The sequence below is a fragment of the Pelophylax lessonae genome (genome assembly GCF_965119305.1).
Source record: "Pelophylax lessonae genome assembly, chromosome: 12".
NCBI classification, from domain to species: domain Eukaryota; kingdom Metazoa; phylum Chordata; class Amphibia; order Anura; family Ranidae; genus Pelophylax; species Pelophylax lessonae.
In genome coordinates this window covers 186134276-186152917 of record NC_138779.1, presented here as the reverse complement: position 1 = coordinate 186152917, position 18642 = coordinate 186134276, and positions in this window count along the sequence as shown.

Here is an 18642-nt window from a genome sequence, read left to right as displayed (position 1 = left end):
CAAAGTGCTCATTGTGGAGGGTGTACTTATTTATTCATTGCATATATATATATATATATATATATATACTGTGTGTATATATATATATATATATATATATATATATATATATATATATATATATATATATATATATACACATTTTATATATATATATATATATATATATATATATATATATATATATATATATATATATATATATATATATATACACTGTATATATATATATATATATATATATATATATATATACAGTGGGTACGGAAAGTATTCAGACCCCCTTAAATTTTTCACTCTTTGTTATATTGCAGCCATTTGCTAAAATCATTTAAGTTCATTCTTCTTCCTCATGAATGTACACATAGCACCCCATACTGACAGAAAAACACAGAATTGTTGACATTGTTGCAGATTTATTAAAAAAGAAAAACTGAAATATCACATGGTCCTAAGTATTCAGACCCTTTGCTGTGACACTCATATATTTAACTCAGGTGCTTTCCATTTCTTCTGATCATCCTTGAGATGGTTCTACACCTTCATTTGAGTCCAGCTGTGTTTGATTATACTGATTGGACTTGATTAGGAAAGCCACACACCTGTCTATATAAGACCTTCCAGATCACAATGCATGTCAGAGCAAATGAGAATCATGAGGTCAAAGGAACTGCCTGAAGAGCTCAGAGACAGAATTGTGGCAAGGCACAGATCTGGCTAAAGTTACAAAAAGATTTCTGCTGCACTTAAGGTTCCTAAGAGCACAGTGGCCTCCATAATCCTCAAATGGAAGACGTTTGGGACGACCAGAACCCTTCCTAGAGCTGGCCGTCCGGCCAAACTGAGCTATCGGGGGAGAAGAGCCTTGGTGAGAGAGGTAAAGAAGAACCCAAAGATCACTGTGGCTGAGCTCCAGAGATGCAGTCAGGAGATGGGAGAAAGTTGTAGAAAGTCAACCATCACTGCAGCCCTCCACCAGTCGGGGCTTTATGGCAGAGTGGCCCGACGGAAGCCTCTCCTCAGTGTAAGACACATGAAAGCCCGCATGGAGTTTGCTAAAAAACACCTGAAGGACTCCAAGATGGTGAGAAATAAGATTCTCTGGTCTGATGAGACCAAAATAGAACTTTTTGGGCTTAATTCTAAGCGGTATGTGTGGAGAAAACCAGGCACTGCTCATCACCTGTCCAATACAGTCCCAACAGTGAAGCATGGTGGTGGCAGCATCATGCTGTGGGGGTGTTTTTCAGCTACAGGGACAGGACGACTGGTTGCAATCGAGGGAAAGATGAATGCGGCCAAGTACAGGGATATCCTGGACAAAAACCTTCTCCAAAGTGCTCTGGACCTCAGACTGGGCCGAAGGTTTACCTTCCAACAAGACAATGACCCTAAGCACACAGCTAAAATAATGAAGGAGTGGCTTCACAACAACTCCGTGACTGTTCTTGAATGGCCCAGCCAGAGCCCTGACTTAAACCCAATTGAGCATCTCTGGAGAGACCTAAAAATGGCTGTCCACCAACGTTTACCATCCAACCTGACAGAACTGGAGAGGATCTGCAAGGAGGAATGGCAGAGGATCCCCAAATCCAGGTGTGAAAGACTTGTTGCATCTTTCCCAAAAAGACTCCTGGCTGTATTAGATCAAAAGGGGGCTTCTACTAAATACTGAGCAAAGGGTCTGAATACTTAGGACCATGTGATATTTCAGTTTTTCTTTTTTAATAAATCTGCAACAATGTCAACAATTCTGTGTTTTTCTGTCAGTATGGGGTGCTATGTGTACATTCATGAGGAAGAAGAATGAACCTAATGATTTTATCAAATGGCTGCAATATAACAAAGAGTGAAAAATTTAAGGGGGTCTGAATACTTTTCGTACCCACTGTATATATATATTGCCAACAATTTAGGTAGCTCTTTTATATACTGTACATTCATATAAGTCCTTGCCCTCAAAGCGCTTACAATCTAAGGCCCTTAACGCACATAAATTTATACACATACCAGGACCAATTTGGAAAGGAGCCAATTAACCTAGCAGCATGTCTTTGGAGTGTGGAAGGACAATCATGCAAGCACATGAGAACATGCAAACTCCAAGCAGATAGTCCTTCCTGACCAGAAATCAAACCGGGGACCCCAGTGCTGCAAGGCAGAAGTCTTAATCTTTAAGCCACTATACTGGACTTTTTCCATAATGCTCAACTGAGAACAGCATACTTTCACATTATGTCACACGTACCTCTATAAGCGTCCCCGCCACAAATGCCATTTTTTATAATCTCACTCCTCGGGCCATGGCTGGCACTGTCATCTTTGCCCGGTCTTCTTTTGGGTTTGTAATGTACACAGGAGTTAAAGCCGAACTTCAAGAAACTTGAAAATTCTCTCTTGCAGTGAGGTGGTGCCTGCACTGCAGAGGGTCAACCTAACATTTCATATTCCTGACATGTGCCTGCTGTACCATGTACTTGTATGAGAAAGTATCCTGTTCTCTTTGTATTGCTTTCTTAGTGAGAAATCCCTGGTGTTCCTGCCAGTCCTTCTGCTTTTCTAATTAAAAAAACTGACCACGCTAGACATGAGAGCACAGCCTGGTCAGTTCTCTAGCTGTGCTTGGAACTAACCTTGCAATCCTCCAATGATCAGACTTGTCCTGAACCCCTCCCCCCTCGCACAGCCTTTTACTGGGAAGATCAGTGTGCTGTTGCTTCTCATTCTCAGCTCTTATGCAGCTGAGAACAGAGGGAATGCAATCATTTATAAAAAAGGTATCTATAATGTATATGTATACACACAAACAAATGTTTTGCCTTTAACTTATATTTTAAACTGAATGGGTAGTTTTACAAGGTGATTGTTTACAATCACTTTAAAGTGTTTGTTACCCCAACACTTTGTATTCCTGATATGTTCCTGCTTTACCATGTACTTGTATGAGAAAGTATCCTGTTCTCTTTGTATTACATTTTTTTATGTGAAATCTCTGGTGTTCCTGCAAGTCCCTCTGCTGTCCTATTAAAAACTGACCACACTAAGCAGGAGAACACATCGTGGTCAGTTCGCTTTGCTGGGAACTTAGTATACTCTGCTCCAATGATCAGACTTGTCCTGATCCCCCCCCACCCCCCCCTCCGCTGCACAGCTATTCACTGGGAAGTTCAGTGTGCTGTGACTCATCCTAATACATAACCAATAGCAGGGACTAGTCTAGCAGCGTTTTCGGGTAAAAAAAAAAAAAAATCTACTTTTCTGTACCCCCTGGATTCAAAGTGATTGTAAACGATCACCTTGTAAAACAACCCATTCAGTTTAAAGCTGGATACACACTATACAGCTTTTGCTGTTTGATTTCCTTTAGATTTACCTTCAACTATGTAGTGCAAGGGCCGGCCTGACTGCATACAAATTGAATTTTTTAGGTTTGATCTCATATTATATGATTTTGGTAAATCCAAAGGAAAAAAATCTATAGAAAATTGTATAGTGTGGCTCCAGCTTTAGGCTCCATTCACACCTAGGCGATTTGAATCGCAGGTGGAATCCCTGCAATTCTGCCTGCAATTCTAAATCTTAGGCAAAATGCAGGACGCGGCTCCACTACTTCTTTACGGCATCCCAATCCCGGTGCTATTTTGCCACGATAAATCACACTGCAATCGTGGCAAAATGGCAATGTGCAAAGCACAGTGGTGTAGTGGTTGGCACTTTCACCTAGCAGCAAGAGGGTCACTGGTTCAAATCCCAACCACGACACTACCTGGCTGGAGTTTGCATGTTCTCCCTGTGCCTGTGTGGGTTTCCTCCCACACTCCAAAGACATGCTGGTAGGTTAATTGGATCCTGTATAAAATTGGCCCTACTATGTATGAATGTGAGTTAGGGACTTAGATTGTAAGCTCCTTGAGGGCAGGGACTGATGTGAATGTGTAATGTATATGTAAAGCGCTGTGTAAATTGACAGCGCTATATAAGTACCTGAAATAAATAAATAAAAGGAGCAGGAGCTTCTTTTGCGTGACAATTACGGCAAAATCGCACAGCAATTGGGGTGCCATTAGGAAGTAATGGCATCGAAAAATGTCCCGCATTATGTATTAGGATGAGTCACCGAGATCTTGAGGAATTTATAATTCAGCTTTATTTGCATAGGAGAACAGCATGCATGTGAGAGAGAACAGAGAGGAAAAAAACTTCTTTCCTCTACAAAATCTACAAGCATATATAGACACACAATGCTGGTATATCACTAAAGCTCCATCTAGTGTTTGGAGTGAATAGTACATGCTGCTGCACTTCTTATACTCCAGCGTTCTAAGCTCATCAAGACCTTTGAGGTTCTAGAGCAGGGTTTTTTCAAGTAGGGTTCCTACAGAGGTTGCTGGGGGTTCCTTGAGCAATTTCTACCTCTCAGATAAGTTCCCACTGACACCATTGATCTTTTTAGCTATCTGTAAGGGGGTAACTCCTGCCAATGGCCACAAGCGTAAGGAGCATTCTTCCCACTGACCACTTATGTATGATGAGTTGTAGATATAGTCATTTTTATCAGGGGTTCCCTGAGACCAGAAAGTTATTTCAAGCATTCCTCTTTGTTTAAAAGGTTGAGAATGGCTGCTCTAGAGCCTGGCATTGGATTTGAGGACCCTGAGGGACAGTCCACCACCAGAGCATGGCAGAGTGCCATCTTCTGGGGAGCTGATGATCAGGTAACTACTCTTCCCTAGACTAAATGAGCAGCTAACCCTTGTGGGGCTGTGTGTTGGGCTTTAACCACTTGCCGACCGGTCACATTGACCGTACTGTGGCAGAGTGGCTCGATTCCGTCCAACGACGTAGACCTACGTTGCTGGACTCCTCCCCTTGTGGGCGGCGCTCGCGCGCCGCCGGAGGCTCGCTCCCGCTGTTTTTAGTCACAGCGGGAGTCGGGCCAGGGGAGGAGCAGCGGCGATCGCCGCTGCTCTTCCCCGATCGTCGGGGAATCGAGTCTGGAGATCCGCCCGCTTGTGTAAACAGAGCGGGCGGATCTCCTAAGTGACAGGCAGTGACAGATTGCAGGGTTCAGCATAGCTGAACATGCGATCTGTCCCTGTGTCACTCAGTCACCTCCCCACACACGTCAGTAAGCACCAGGCATACATTAACCCCTCCCTCTCCAATAAAATTAACCCCTTCCCTGCCAGTGTCATTTTTACAGTAACAGTGCATATTTATAGCACTGATTACTGCAGTAATGTCACTGGTACCCCCAAAAGTGTCAAAAATGTCAGTCAAGGGTCCGATCTGTCCGCCGCAATGTCGCAGTCCTGCAAAAAAAAAAATCGTAGATCGCCGCCATTACTCGTTAAAAAAAAAAAACACCAAAAATGACAGAAATCTTTTCCTTAGTTAGTAAATGCAATAACTTTTGCACAAACCAATCAAAATACACTTATTGCGATTTTTTTAACCAAAAATATATAGCAGAAAACAAATTGGCCAAAAATTGTAAAAAATTTTGATTTTTACATTTTTTTGGTGGGGAATTTCATATAAAAAAAAGTGAAAAATATTGTTATTTTTTCAAAATGTACGCTCTTTTTTTGTTTATAGCGCAAAAAGTAAAAATCGCACAGGTGATCAAATACCACCAAAAGAAAGCTCTGTTTGTGGGGGAAAAAAAGGACGTACATTTCGTTTGGTACGGCGCCGCACGACCACGCAATTGTCAGTTAAAGTCGCACAGTGCCGAATCGCAAAAAGTGGCCTGGACGTAAGACAGCAAAATCCTCCGGTGGTAAAGTGGTTAATTCATCCCAGCACTCAAGGCATGCAGGTGCAACTAACAGTTCCACACTATCTAATACCAGCCTTTGAAGACAAATCCAGGCCGAGGATAACGGCCAAAATTGTTGAAGCAAACTGGAAGTCCATAACTGCTCAAAATATTACTCTTCGTAGCAGTGCCATCTAGTAGGCATCTCTGAATACTAAACATGCCAAACCATGAAGACCACCAGCTACAGCAGCAAAAGGCCACCACTGTTGTCAGCTGGGCAAATGAAACAGAGGCTACAAAGGAGATAATATCACCAACCCTCGACAGCTGAAGGATTGCAATACATTATCTGATGCATTCCTATTTTTGCTGCCACAAACAGATAATTGGGTCACAACTTAGGTTATATGCTCTCTCTGTTCTCCTACTAGCAGATTTTTGGAACTCTAAAACTGCTACTATAACAAAAAACTCATTGTTTTATTGGGTTTGGTTTTTATTATTTATTGATTAGTTGTTGAGGAAGCTCTGGCCAACAGAAAATGTATTTAGAGGGAATGAAAACCAGATAATAGATTTACAGCTTCATATAAATGAATATTACAATTTAATGACATATTGCTCATCAACACACTCCATTAGGTTTGCTTTTACATATATTAAATATTTAACACTATTTCAATCTTTGGCTATACTTCCCAGTACCTAACACAGTTATTCAAATGGTTTAATAGTAAAATTATTGATCACACAACCTGCAATGAGTTTCCCAATTTCTTACATTCTAAACTTCTTAAGTACTAAACATATCAGTGTAGCACCCTCCTATTCAGGTGCTAGCAGGGCAGCCATCAGAAATTTTGAGGCCCCTTACACAGCTGTAGGCCTGGGTCCCCCTGGGCCTGACCTCCAACATTCCACAGGGCTCGCCCACTTTCCGTCCCACCAAATCAACCCATAATATACACTGATTTAGGTTATTTTCATGAAAGAAATGTAGTAGTATACAATTTGGCCTAAATGTATGAAAAAAGATTTTTTCTTTGCAAAATGTTATAACAGAAACAAAGAAAAAAATGTTTTTATTTTCTTTTCAAACTTTTTCCGTTTATTTAGCAAAACATGAAAAACCCCAGTGGTGATTAAATACCACCAAAAGAAAGCTCTATTTGTGTGGGGAAAAAAATGAGAAAAGTTTGGGTTTAGCGTTGCATGATTGCGCAATTGTCATTCAAAGTGCAACACTGCTGATGGCCCAATATAGCAAAGAGATATCCCTATCCAGCAAAGAGACACAGGCAGGCTGGCAGCACAAGCCCACATCCACACATGTAGCCCCTCAGTATCCTTATAATCGCAGTCTGCAGAAATGTCACCTCAGCTCAATTCACAGTCCACGAAAGCTACACCAGAGCCCCCTTTCCTCTTCACCTCCACGGTGTCACCAACCAACTAAGCTCCGAATCAGCCAGTGACTGATCAATGCTGCCCTGTCCCTGAGCAGACGCTACTAGGGCCATCCTAATAGCATTATGCGCCCCTGGGCAAAGTAATGCACTGGGGCCCATACAAGCTCTCCCAATTTTTGCACCTACTCTCAAAAATAAAGTATAAATAGTTTACAGATTTAATAGATCTGTTCTTAGATTATTCGTTTATTAGATTTGATAGGTCTGAACTGCAACTTCCTCGCAACTGCGTGCAATGCTTGTGGTGGGGTGATGCAGTATTTTGGGAGTTAAAACAAGTGGTGAGGAGGTGACATCACTTCTTCACTGCCTGATAAATGCCTCTAAAAAGGAATCCATGTGTGGATTGTTTTTCAGAGGAGTGGCATCCTTTTTCAGGCTGTATTCACACATAATGCAGAGCTACTGGAACGATTCACAGCATCAGCAGCTCTGCTTTGTCGGCTGTGGTAAAGGCAGTGCATCACATGGCTCCCCTTTTTTTTTAATGAACTTTATTTTAGGTGTATAAATTGTACACTTCATTCACAGCAATTTACCGGAGTAAGATGCGCTGCATTGTTGTGTGATTCGGCATAGCATGTCTGCATTTTATTACAGCATGCTGAAGCACAGCCATAGGCTGCGTTGCAGTGTGAATGGGACACATAGGAATCAATACATTTCCTGAGTGTCCCTGATGTGACAGATGTTGCAATGCAGCAAAACATGTGTCACTGTATATAGTGTAAATTAGGCTACATTCACACCAGGGATTAGCGCCAGTGTGAATTGCAGCAGCTCTCAGCAGCTGTCAGCAGGTAAGTGTGGCCACTGGCCCTGTTCTCTATGACAGGTCGCTGGCAGCTGCACCTATTTGTGGCCCTCTGCACAGCTAATGATTACCCGCAGAAAAGTGCATCCAGCAGCAATCGCTATAGTGAACAGAGCCGGCGGCCAAATATACCCACTGACCCACAGCTCTCAATCAGAGACACAGAGCAGAGGAGGGAGGGGGGGGGCGAGTTAGAGACACTAACCAATTATCCAGCCAGGATCTATCACTGTGTTGGCCCTGCTGTAGTGGCTGTGTACTCTAGTTTGGCATCTGTCCTGCATACACGCAGCAAGCCCCTTCACAGTGTGTGCATGTTTGTGAGAAAGGGGTGGAATATGGGTGGTGCCACTGGGGCAGGCACAGCAGGGGTAGGATGGATCATCAGAGGAGGAGCAGAGTCACTGGACTGGCATGTTGATCACACTGTGCTGTGCACTCCCATTCCTGTCTCACTCGCAGGTTTTGTGAAAATGAGACATTGAGTAAAAAGATCGGTACAGCACAGAGACAGTGCACAGCAACAAACTCCCGAGACAGGTAGCTGCCCAGACCAGTAATTGACCATGATGAGAACCTAAATACTGCAAGCAGCAGGTGCACACCACTGCTAATAAAATTACTGTTAGTGTGCAATGTACCATGCCACCCCAGCACTGCCAGCAGCTTACCTCTATGCTCGATAAGACGGCCCTGCACGCTGATGCTCTGCTCTCCTCTGTGTCTCTCCTCCGGCCTCAGTTTGAGTGTACCGCGCTCGCTACCACTGGACACTGGTCACGTGATGACCCAGCGGCGCCCCACCCACCTGCTGGTAAAGCAGAAAGCTGTGGGTGAGAGGAGCAATCTGTCCATTGGGCTACGTTCTCCCTTCATTACTGCAGGCCCCTCAGGTTGGTCGGGCCCCATACATGTGTATGGGCTGTACCCCCCTGATGGCGGCCCTGGGTGCTAGATAGGTAGGTAGCATAATTTTGGTTCTGGCTGCTTATCAGCAGAATGACAGGTTAAAGTTATGTGCTTATCAGGGAGTAGGATTTGTAGTTAGGCCTGTTGCATGTGTCCAGGGTGTGATTCATCTGGGAGTGTCCCCACGGTATCCAATAGGGAGGCCTGTTGGATAGTGGAGGAAACCCAGCCAGTGACACACAGGCTTTTATGGCTATCTCAGTCGGTTGGCACAGGAAAGTGGTGCATCCTGGGATACATTATAAAAGCCAAGGACACATGTGGCAGGGTGTCTTTGGGCAGGAAGCCAAGTCTCAGAAGAAGGGTGACGGCTGTCTCCTTTTTTTGAAGCTGTGGAAGGTGGTCACGGGCAGTTGGCCTGATGAACCAAAAGTGTGGCTGAACCCAGAGGTCCAGTGGTAGCTGACTGTGGAGGTGGAGGCAACGGTGACTCTGGAAAAACAGTGTCCGTGAGTACAGAGAAACCTGCCCAGGGGTCTGCCAGAAAGGGGACCACTCCAGTGGCTAGAGTCAGCGGACGGGTTTCAGCACACAGGCAGTGAGAGTAAAGGGGGTGCCGAGTTTATAACCCTAAAGAGAATCTTCAAGCGGAAACATTTAAAATATCTTCACTTCAGTGGCAGGGTGAAGCAGCGGCCTTGCTGCATTCTACAGTCAGTTGTCCCCAAGATTGTGCATAGTTGCTAGTTGGAGTATTCCACTCATCCCTTCTCCTATCCAAGTTCTAAATAAAACCACAAAAACAACATCCCCTGATTGATTATTGACTGAGCCAAGAATTTTCATTGCTGTTTATCTGCTGTCAGTTGCTGAGGGTAACCCAGGGGAATCCAGAAAGTTATACTCAATGTCCTCTGTTGCAAGCAGTTTGTGGCAAATGGGGTCTGAATGCTGAAATGACTACACAAGGATGAGTCATTAAAAAGGGAGACCACTAATGGGTGAAACTCAAGGCAATACGGAACAGCGTTGGTGAGTATTTGGTCAAAAGACCAAAAATACAGCGCTTGCTCGAATATATGACAATACTCCAATGGTTAATAAAGTGCATTAGTGTAAATTAAATAAACACAAGTGGTAAAAAATAAATACAATGATTCAATACTAAAACGTGCAAAAACTCTTATAATTATCCCATCAGATGATAATTAAAATGATATAGTAATAGTGTCCTTCCAATAAATGTCCAAAATTCATATAAGGTGCTTGTGTTCAGATTTGATATATAGGGTTCAGATATTCCTTGTTCCAAATAAATATTGTGGTTGGGTCACTTACCAGATAGGGTGGGTTCTGAATGCCTTATGGCACCAGAACCAATCAGGCTTAATGAGCCCCCTGGGCTCAGACGGGTCTCCTCACAGTATCCCCTGGGCTGGCAACAATCCCTCAGGGTCCGGTTTTATGCATAGGGAAAAGAAGAATGCTCCAGATAGTGCAGTAAAAACGTGGGTTTATTGACCCTAAATAGGGCTAACAGCTTAAAAAGATTTTCCAATCGTTTGCATTGGTGGTCAGCGGTACGGTACGGGCTGCACGTCCTCTCGGAACGGCCTCCGACTTCCGGTTCCGGCTTCCAAACCACACAAACTTGACGTGACCTCGCTATGCAGTCCCAGCTAACATGTTTCGTCACATGACGTATCAAGTACCATATATATCACAGTATACACAGATATGATACATATAACATGCACTAGTGCTTCAATAAATAAACGTGCATGTGCAAATGATCATGATATAATAATAGAACAGTAATAAAGTGAATGTGCAAAACAGTGTATACGAATAAATGCATACCATTCGACAAGGAAAAATATTGAATCACAGTCCCAAAAAAATATGGTACTCAAACCAAACTGTAAACAAATGTCCAAAATGTGAGGTGCAACAGTGATATAAAAAGGTCCATTATTCTGTGGATGTAGTGATCCAAAAATTATGGTGACTGCAGTGCCCCACAACTGGTATCCAACATTAAGTGCAATGGCCGCTCACCTTAAAACAAAATGGCATTGCGTGTTCACAAAAACCAATGGTTGGTTAGGGGGATTCACTCCTTTGTAGGTAATTCTCTGCTCATATAAAATAAAAATAATATCTCCATAGTGTAGTATGTATAAAAAATGACTTTATTGAAAAAATAGTAACTTACAATATAGTAGACAGTAGCAGGTATAACAAATAACTGGACCGAGGGGTCCCGGGATCGTAACCATGAGAAAATTTCGAACTTCTGGTCTTGGCCATACACCAGGAGTGACGTCACCCGGCTCCTCCCAACGTGTTGTGTCACAATCACGTGACTTTCTCAAGGGCTGGAGGATGGGTGATCGTCGCCAGGATAAATACAAGAGCAGTTACTATAGGAACCGCACAACAATGTAAACATACAATAACACTCTCATATTCTCACACTGAACATCCTTAGATACTTCTACTAGAGTGTAATAATATATTCTGAATCATAAAAACATAATCTAATATGACTATTATAATGATAGATAAGGAAGTATCAATAAACATGCCGATCTCTTATTAATACATGCTAGATCACAAAATCGCATAGAATATCAAGGAATATATATAAAAACAACATAATGGCATATAACATAACTCGATGGCCAAGGATATAAATGGATAATGATGAAAATATTGCAATATAATAAAAATCAAAGATATATAAATATAAATAATAAAAATAACTAAAGTAATTACTTCTGTAGATTCCCATATATAAAAATAATCTCAGTAATGCAAAAACACAGAAAGGAGGAGCCTCAAAACAAATAAATATAACATTAAAAATAAAAGTAAAAATAAAAAGAATGAAATAAAATAAAATTAGTAAAAAGAAAGAAAAATAAAAATAACCTTTAAATCTAATAAAAATAATAAGAAAAAAAAAAAACAGAGGGGCTCCAAGATCCTCCAGCAAGAATAACAAATAGCTAAAACTGATGGTAGGATACTACACCTAGAACCTCCAAAAACTAAAAAAATACTCAATAATCAGAAATAAAACAATTAAGATCAAACTCAAAATTGTGGCCCAATGGCGCAAAAGTCTGCATCTCGTAAATCCATTGAGACTCAGCCTTACTAAGAGTAATTATTTTATTACTTTCTCTCCAATGGGGATTATACTTCTCTATGCCCCAAAAAAGAAGGGAGGACAGATCTTTTTGATGGTATTCAGCATAGTGCTTCGAAATACTATGTTTTGGATAGCCTCTTTGTATGTTTTGAATGTGCTCTCTTTAATGTTTCCATAGTGGTCTTTTTGTTCTCCCTATATATTAACCACTTGCCGACCGCCGCACAACTATTTACTGCGGCGGTCAGCCCCTCACAGGCAGAGCGACGTAGTACTACGTCGCTAGCCTGGGAGGGTCTAGGGAGCGAGCGTGCGCCCCCGGAGGCGCGCTCCCGCTCCCGAGTGGTCACGGACCCCCCCGCGCGTGTGACCGGCGGACCCGATGTCCACCGGTCACTCGGCGATCGTCGGTGCAGAGGGAGAAAGGCAGGCGGCTAATGTAAACAAGCCGCCTGTCATTCTTCCCTGTGTATGAATGGTGATCATACGGTTCTACTATGTAGGACCCTTGATCACTGTTCATACACCTCAAGCCACAGCCAATCACAGTTAGAATCACGCCCCTAGGGACACACATAGCCCCTCCCTCTCAAAAAAGTTAACCCCTTCACTGCCAGTGTAATTTTACAGTAACAGTGCATATATATAGCACTGATTACTGTAGAAATGTCACTGGTAACCCCAAAAGTGTCAAAAATGTCAGTCAAGGGTCCGATCTGTCCGCTGCAATGTCGCAGTACCGCAAAAAAAACGCAGATCACCGCCATTACGCGTTAAAAAAAAAAAAATGACAAAAATCTTTCCCTTTGTTAGTAAACGCGATAACTTTTGCGCAAACCAATCAAAATACGCTTTTTGCGATTTTTTTTACCAAACATATGTAGCAGAAAACAAATTGGCCGAAAATGTTAATACATTTTGATTTTTACATTTTTTTTTGGGGGGAATTTCATATAAAAAAATGTGAAAAATATTGGTATTTTTGCAAAATTTTTTTGTTTATAGTGCATGATCAAAAAAATCGCACAGGTGATCAAATACCACCAAAAGAAAGCTCTGTTTGTGGGAAAAAAGGACGTCAAATTAGTTTGGGTACAGCGTCGCACGACCGCGCAATTGTCCGTTAAAGTCACGCGGTGCCGAATCGCAAAATAGGCCCTGGTCAGGAAGGGGGTAAAATCTTCCGGGGCTTAAGTGGTTAAGGGTGGCAAGGACATTCTAACACGTAGAAAGCTCCCTCTGTCTTGCATGATATAAATTCTCTATTGTTATATATTTTTTCCACTAATGGGTGACCACCTCATTAGATCCCCAATACAAGGGTAAAATAGCCAATCTACTGCCACCATCCTAAATGGAGCAAAAAAGGCAATTTTGAGAGGTGCTGGGTAAGAACTTGTTGTCAGGGTGCCAGGAAACCAGACCATATGAAGATGCAAATAAAATAAAGCAGTTTAGTAGAGCAACAACAATAAAAGCACAGCAAGAGTGAGGAGCGAAATCGGGAACAGTCAGGGTCAAGTCCAGAGTGGATAGTCTTCCAAGCCGGGGTCGAATCTAGGAGCGGGTAGTCATCCAAGCCGGGGTTAAGTCCAGAGGTAGCCTGCCGATGCCGGGTCGTCTGCCAAAGCTGAATTGAGAGCCAGGAAAGTTGTCAGCCAAGCCAGGTCATGCACAGAGAAACACAGAGAACAGAAGACTGCTAGCAGTGATGCACCTTGGAGCACAAACACAGGGGACTGCAAGCCAACAGGTGATATATAGTCAGGTGTGCAAAATCATGACTGAGCGAGGCCCAGGCAGCAGACAAGTGATGATGCAAACAGATTTTTTAAAAAACAGCAGTTTGCACATGTCCAAGATGGCTGCCAACAGGAAGGCAAGGTAAGACCTTGACACCTGTTTGCTGAAGTTCCTGATGATGATCCCCTTTGACAACCAATGCATCTCCAGTTCTCTAATCCTAATGGAGTTTAAACCTAAGTGGCCAGGTCCAGCTGCAGGCAACTCTCACAAGCAGTTCTTGTACCACATGATTGCTGGCTGCATCAGGCCCAGGGGTAATGCAAAATCTCTGAAGACCACACTAAAGATTCTGTCCCGTGTGCTGTCTGAGGGTCCATCTGGAGCTGCAAATATAGCTACACAATAACCACTCGCCCTCAATCTGAGCCCCACTTTGTCCAAGCTCTTTGCGCTGTAACCCCTTCCATATAACCTAGTGGAACATTTTTTTCATACTTATATTTATTATTTGGCCAAGCTCTTTGAGTGGCAAACGTTCCCATATAATCTGTCAGAAAGTCCTTGTCCTGGGTTTCCCAAGAATGGATAAATTTCCTGCCACAATATTTCTGCTTGTAAAAAATGTATTTGTAGCACCCTACAAGGTAGGTGCTAGGTAAAGTATAGTAGGCCTTGGCTGCCTAACAGCGGGGCCATGATTTCAGCTGGGCTGTCATGTCTTCCAGGTGTGGCTGTTGAGACTGAGGAGTCTCCCCACTGTACTCAATGAAAGTGTTCTCATTGGATAGTGGACGAAACCCAGCCAATGGTTCACCCAGGCCTGTATCTACCCCAGAAAGGCAGATTCTGCCACACAGCATTCTGGGAGTGGGCATAAATTTGAGAGGAGCACATGACGCAAGCGTCTTTGGCGGGAAGCAGAGTCCCAGGAGGGAGAGTCTCTCCTCCTGTCAGAAGGATCGGGTGTCCCAGGCGGCATGCCTGAGGGGACAGAGGGCTGAGCTGAGCTGCAGAGAGGATCCGGGGTGTCAAGGACCAGCGGAGCTGAGAGGGGTCGAGTTCAGTAAAGCATTCCCAGTTTGTGAGTACTGCAAACTGCCCCCTGGGGGTCTGCCTAGCGAGAGGGGACCACTCCAGTGAAGGTCAAAGGGATCCGGGAGCTAGCTAGCCGGTGCAGGAGCAAGTGTAAAGGGGGTGCCAGTGTTGACCCTGAAGTATAAAGAGGGTGCCAGTGTATGGACCCTGAAGTATAAAGGGGGTGCCAGTGTGTGGACCCTGAAGTGTAGAGGGAGTGCCTAGTGAGAGGACCCTGAAGTATAGAGGGGGTTCTTAGTGAGAGGACACTGAAGTATAGAGGGGGCGCTTAGTGAGAGGACCCTGAAGTATAGAGGGGGCGCCAGCGGTTGGGCTCTGAGAGTTAAAGTGTACAGCGTGCAGTGTGCAGTGTTGAGCGTTGCAGCAGCAGAAGCAGTTACAGAAGCTACCTCAGTCAGGAAGGACTGGAGGGAGCAGTGTTCAGGACTTTTGAGCTAACCAGAGCGTCAGAAGTCAGTTCTCAGTACATTCCAGGACTTTTGAGCTGACCAGAGTGTCAGAAATCAAGCTCAAGTATAATACAGCAAGTCAGTGTTTTTCAAGCGTCAGCAAGCGTTGATCGGCATCCAGCCGGCGTCAAGACAGCGCTGAAATGCATTTTTATCCAAAGTGTCCCATTTGTACCTAGTTGAGCCAGAGGAGTATCCCACTCATTCCCTTCTCCTATCCCCAATATCAAATAAACAAAACAAACCAAAGATGCCGGACTGGTCTTTGACTCAAATCTCACACTTGGGTATTCAGCTTAAATGGGCTGAAGGTGTCACCGGTAACAATTGCAGACCCATATCAGGCCCAATGCCTGGAAATCCTGCTACATATTTTTTATTTTAATTATTTTTATATTACATTTTTTTTAGTTATGTTTAATTTTTAGTTAGTATTGATGCTGTGTTCAGGCTGCACTCAGCAGAGGTCAGGCACTTCTGCAATCCTCCTTCACGCAAGGCTCTCAGCAGCCAGGTTTCTTTTTTATTTAATTTAGAATCAGGCCACTTGAGTCATAGGTGCAGAATAAAAGTCTAAAACCTTACAGCCATATGCTATCCACCACCTAGACTACCTAGACTAAAGCTTGAATCTCTAAGCGGCACTTGTCCACCTCACCATCTCTAGTTAAAACCTTTCCATTTCAGGTTTTTGCTGGTGAAGGGAAAAACCCCAAATACCTAAGCATGCCCAGTGACTGCCAGCTGGGCACTTCAACCGCTTCATGCCAGCTGACAAAATAGCACCCCCTTCCTCTAGTTTATGGACTGGCCATAATCCACCTTAACATTTTCCTAACTGCCCTTGCTTTATTATGTATTTTTATTTTTATCATTTTTATCATTTATTATTTACATTTTTTTCTTGTAAGACCCCGTTCACACTGGGGCGACACTTCTTGCCGGGGGCGACCTCACAGGTCGCGGTGCGCAGCTCGCACCGCGACCTCGGAGCGGCCGGCACGGACTTCATATCATTGAAGTCAATGCAGGTCGCTCCAGGTCGCCCCAAAGAAGCTCCGGACCCTTTTTCTAAGTCGGAGCGACTTGTGTCGCTCCTATTAGAACGGGTCCACAGCTTCTCTATGGCAGGCGATCTACGGCCACCTGTCAGGCGACCAGGTCCAGCACCGCAGTGCTCCCGCCCCCGCCACGCTCCCGCCCCCACCACGCTCCCACCCCCGCCACGCTCCCTGCCTAGCCAGCACGCGTGCCCGGCGGCTCCGATGTCCGCCGCCCACTTGCGATCTCCCGCAGCAGAGGGAGAAAGACAGACGGCTGATGTAAACACAGCAGTCTGTCATTCTCCCTTAGAACATCACAGAGGCTATGTGATCCTGCTATGTAGGATCGTATGTCTCTGTGATGATCTAACAAGCCACGCCCCCTGACAGTTAGAATCACGCCCCTAGGGACACACTTAACCCCTTGATCACCAATAAAGTTAACCCCTTCCCTGCCAGTGTCATTTTTACAGTAACAGTGCATATTTTTCTAGCACTGAATACTGTAGTAATGTCACTGGTACCCCCAAAAGTGTCAAAAATGTCAGTCAGGGGTCCGATCTGTCCGCCACAATGTCGCAGTCCCGCAAAAAAATTGCAGATCGCCGTCATTACTAGTTAAAAAAAAAACTATAAAAATTATATTTTCCCGTAGTTAGTAGACCCAATAACTTTTGCGCAAACCAATCAAAATACGCTTATTGTGATTTATTTTACCAAAAATATGTAGCAGAAAACAAATTGGCCTAAAATGTTAAAAACTTTTGATTTTTACATTTTTTTGAGAATTTCATGTAAAAAATGTGAAAAATATTGTTATTTTTTCAAAATTGTTGCACTTTTTTTGTTTATAGCGCAAAAAATAAAAATTGCACAGGTGATCAAATACCACCAAAAGAAAGCTCTGTTTGTGGGAAAAAAAGGACGTCAAATTCATTCGGGCACAGCGTCGCATGACTGCGCAATTGTCCGTTAAAATCACGCAGTGCCGAATCGCAAAATATGCCCTGGTCATTGAGCAGCCAAATCCTCCGGGGCTTAAGTGGTTTAAAAAAACACTATAGAAAGTGCATTTTTCACAAGTGTTCACACACATTTGGCGTTAATGCGTTGTATTGGCCAGAATAATAATTTGCATTAGGCCCAAATGCGCCCCTTTCTGAACACGCAATGGATTTATTTTCCTTGCCTCCAAACGCCTTTTTGTGCATGGACACATATGCCAGTATAGATGGGCTTTTAGAAGCAGAAGAAAAAAAAAAAGTCAAACACCTGTAAAACAGAAGTGTGCATGAGGTCCCATTCACATCTGAGCGATTTTCTGCCTAAAGCTCTAAAACGCTTAACATGCCAAATCCCATTCATTTTAATGGCCCCTGTTCATAAATGAGGGTTTTGTCAGCTGCAGCAAAACACCTGTCACTCAGAAAAGTACATGAACTTTTTATTTGCAGATTAAAAGCATTTTTTCCCCATAGACTTCAATAGAAACACCTGAAAACATCTGACTTGAGCATTTTATGAGGGTTTTGTCACATATTTTCGGCTCAAACAGCAGCTCTCCACCTCTAATTTCCTCCCCCTAGTGCTTTCTATTGGCTAAACAAACACGCCTGAAGCTGTAAAACACTCATAATATTCTTCTTAAATGCTTCTTATATGCTTTCAAAAACTCTTAAAAACTCCAATAAAATCACCTTAACCACTTACCGCAAAGTGACGTAGACCTACGTCAGCTGACTTTGCATGGTTATACCGGGATGATGCCTCTAGCTAGAGGCACCATCCCGGTACCGTTGTTTAGAGCTGGTGGTCGGCTTTCCGGTGGTAATGACTGATGCGGCTCGAGAGCCACCCGATCGTTACCCCGGCGAGTGGGAGGGGACGCCCCCCCCTCCCGCTGCCTTCCGCCCAGGTTTCCCGTCCCACCGGCTGGATGGAGTCCCGATCTAAGCCGGATGCGTCTTCGATCTGGTCTCCGATGATGTAACCCGGAGGTGGCGTCCATGACGTCACATCTGGGTTACTCGGCTGCTAAAGGCGGCAGATTCAAAAAGTGAGTGTATACAAAAATGCAGTTTTTGGCGTTTTAAAAACATGGAAGTGTAGTGGAGGGGTTTGGGGTCTTTTAGACCCTCGATCCCTCCATAAAGAGTACCTGTCACTGCATATTGCTGTCACAAGGGATGTTTACGT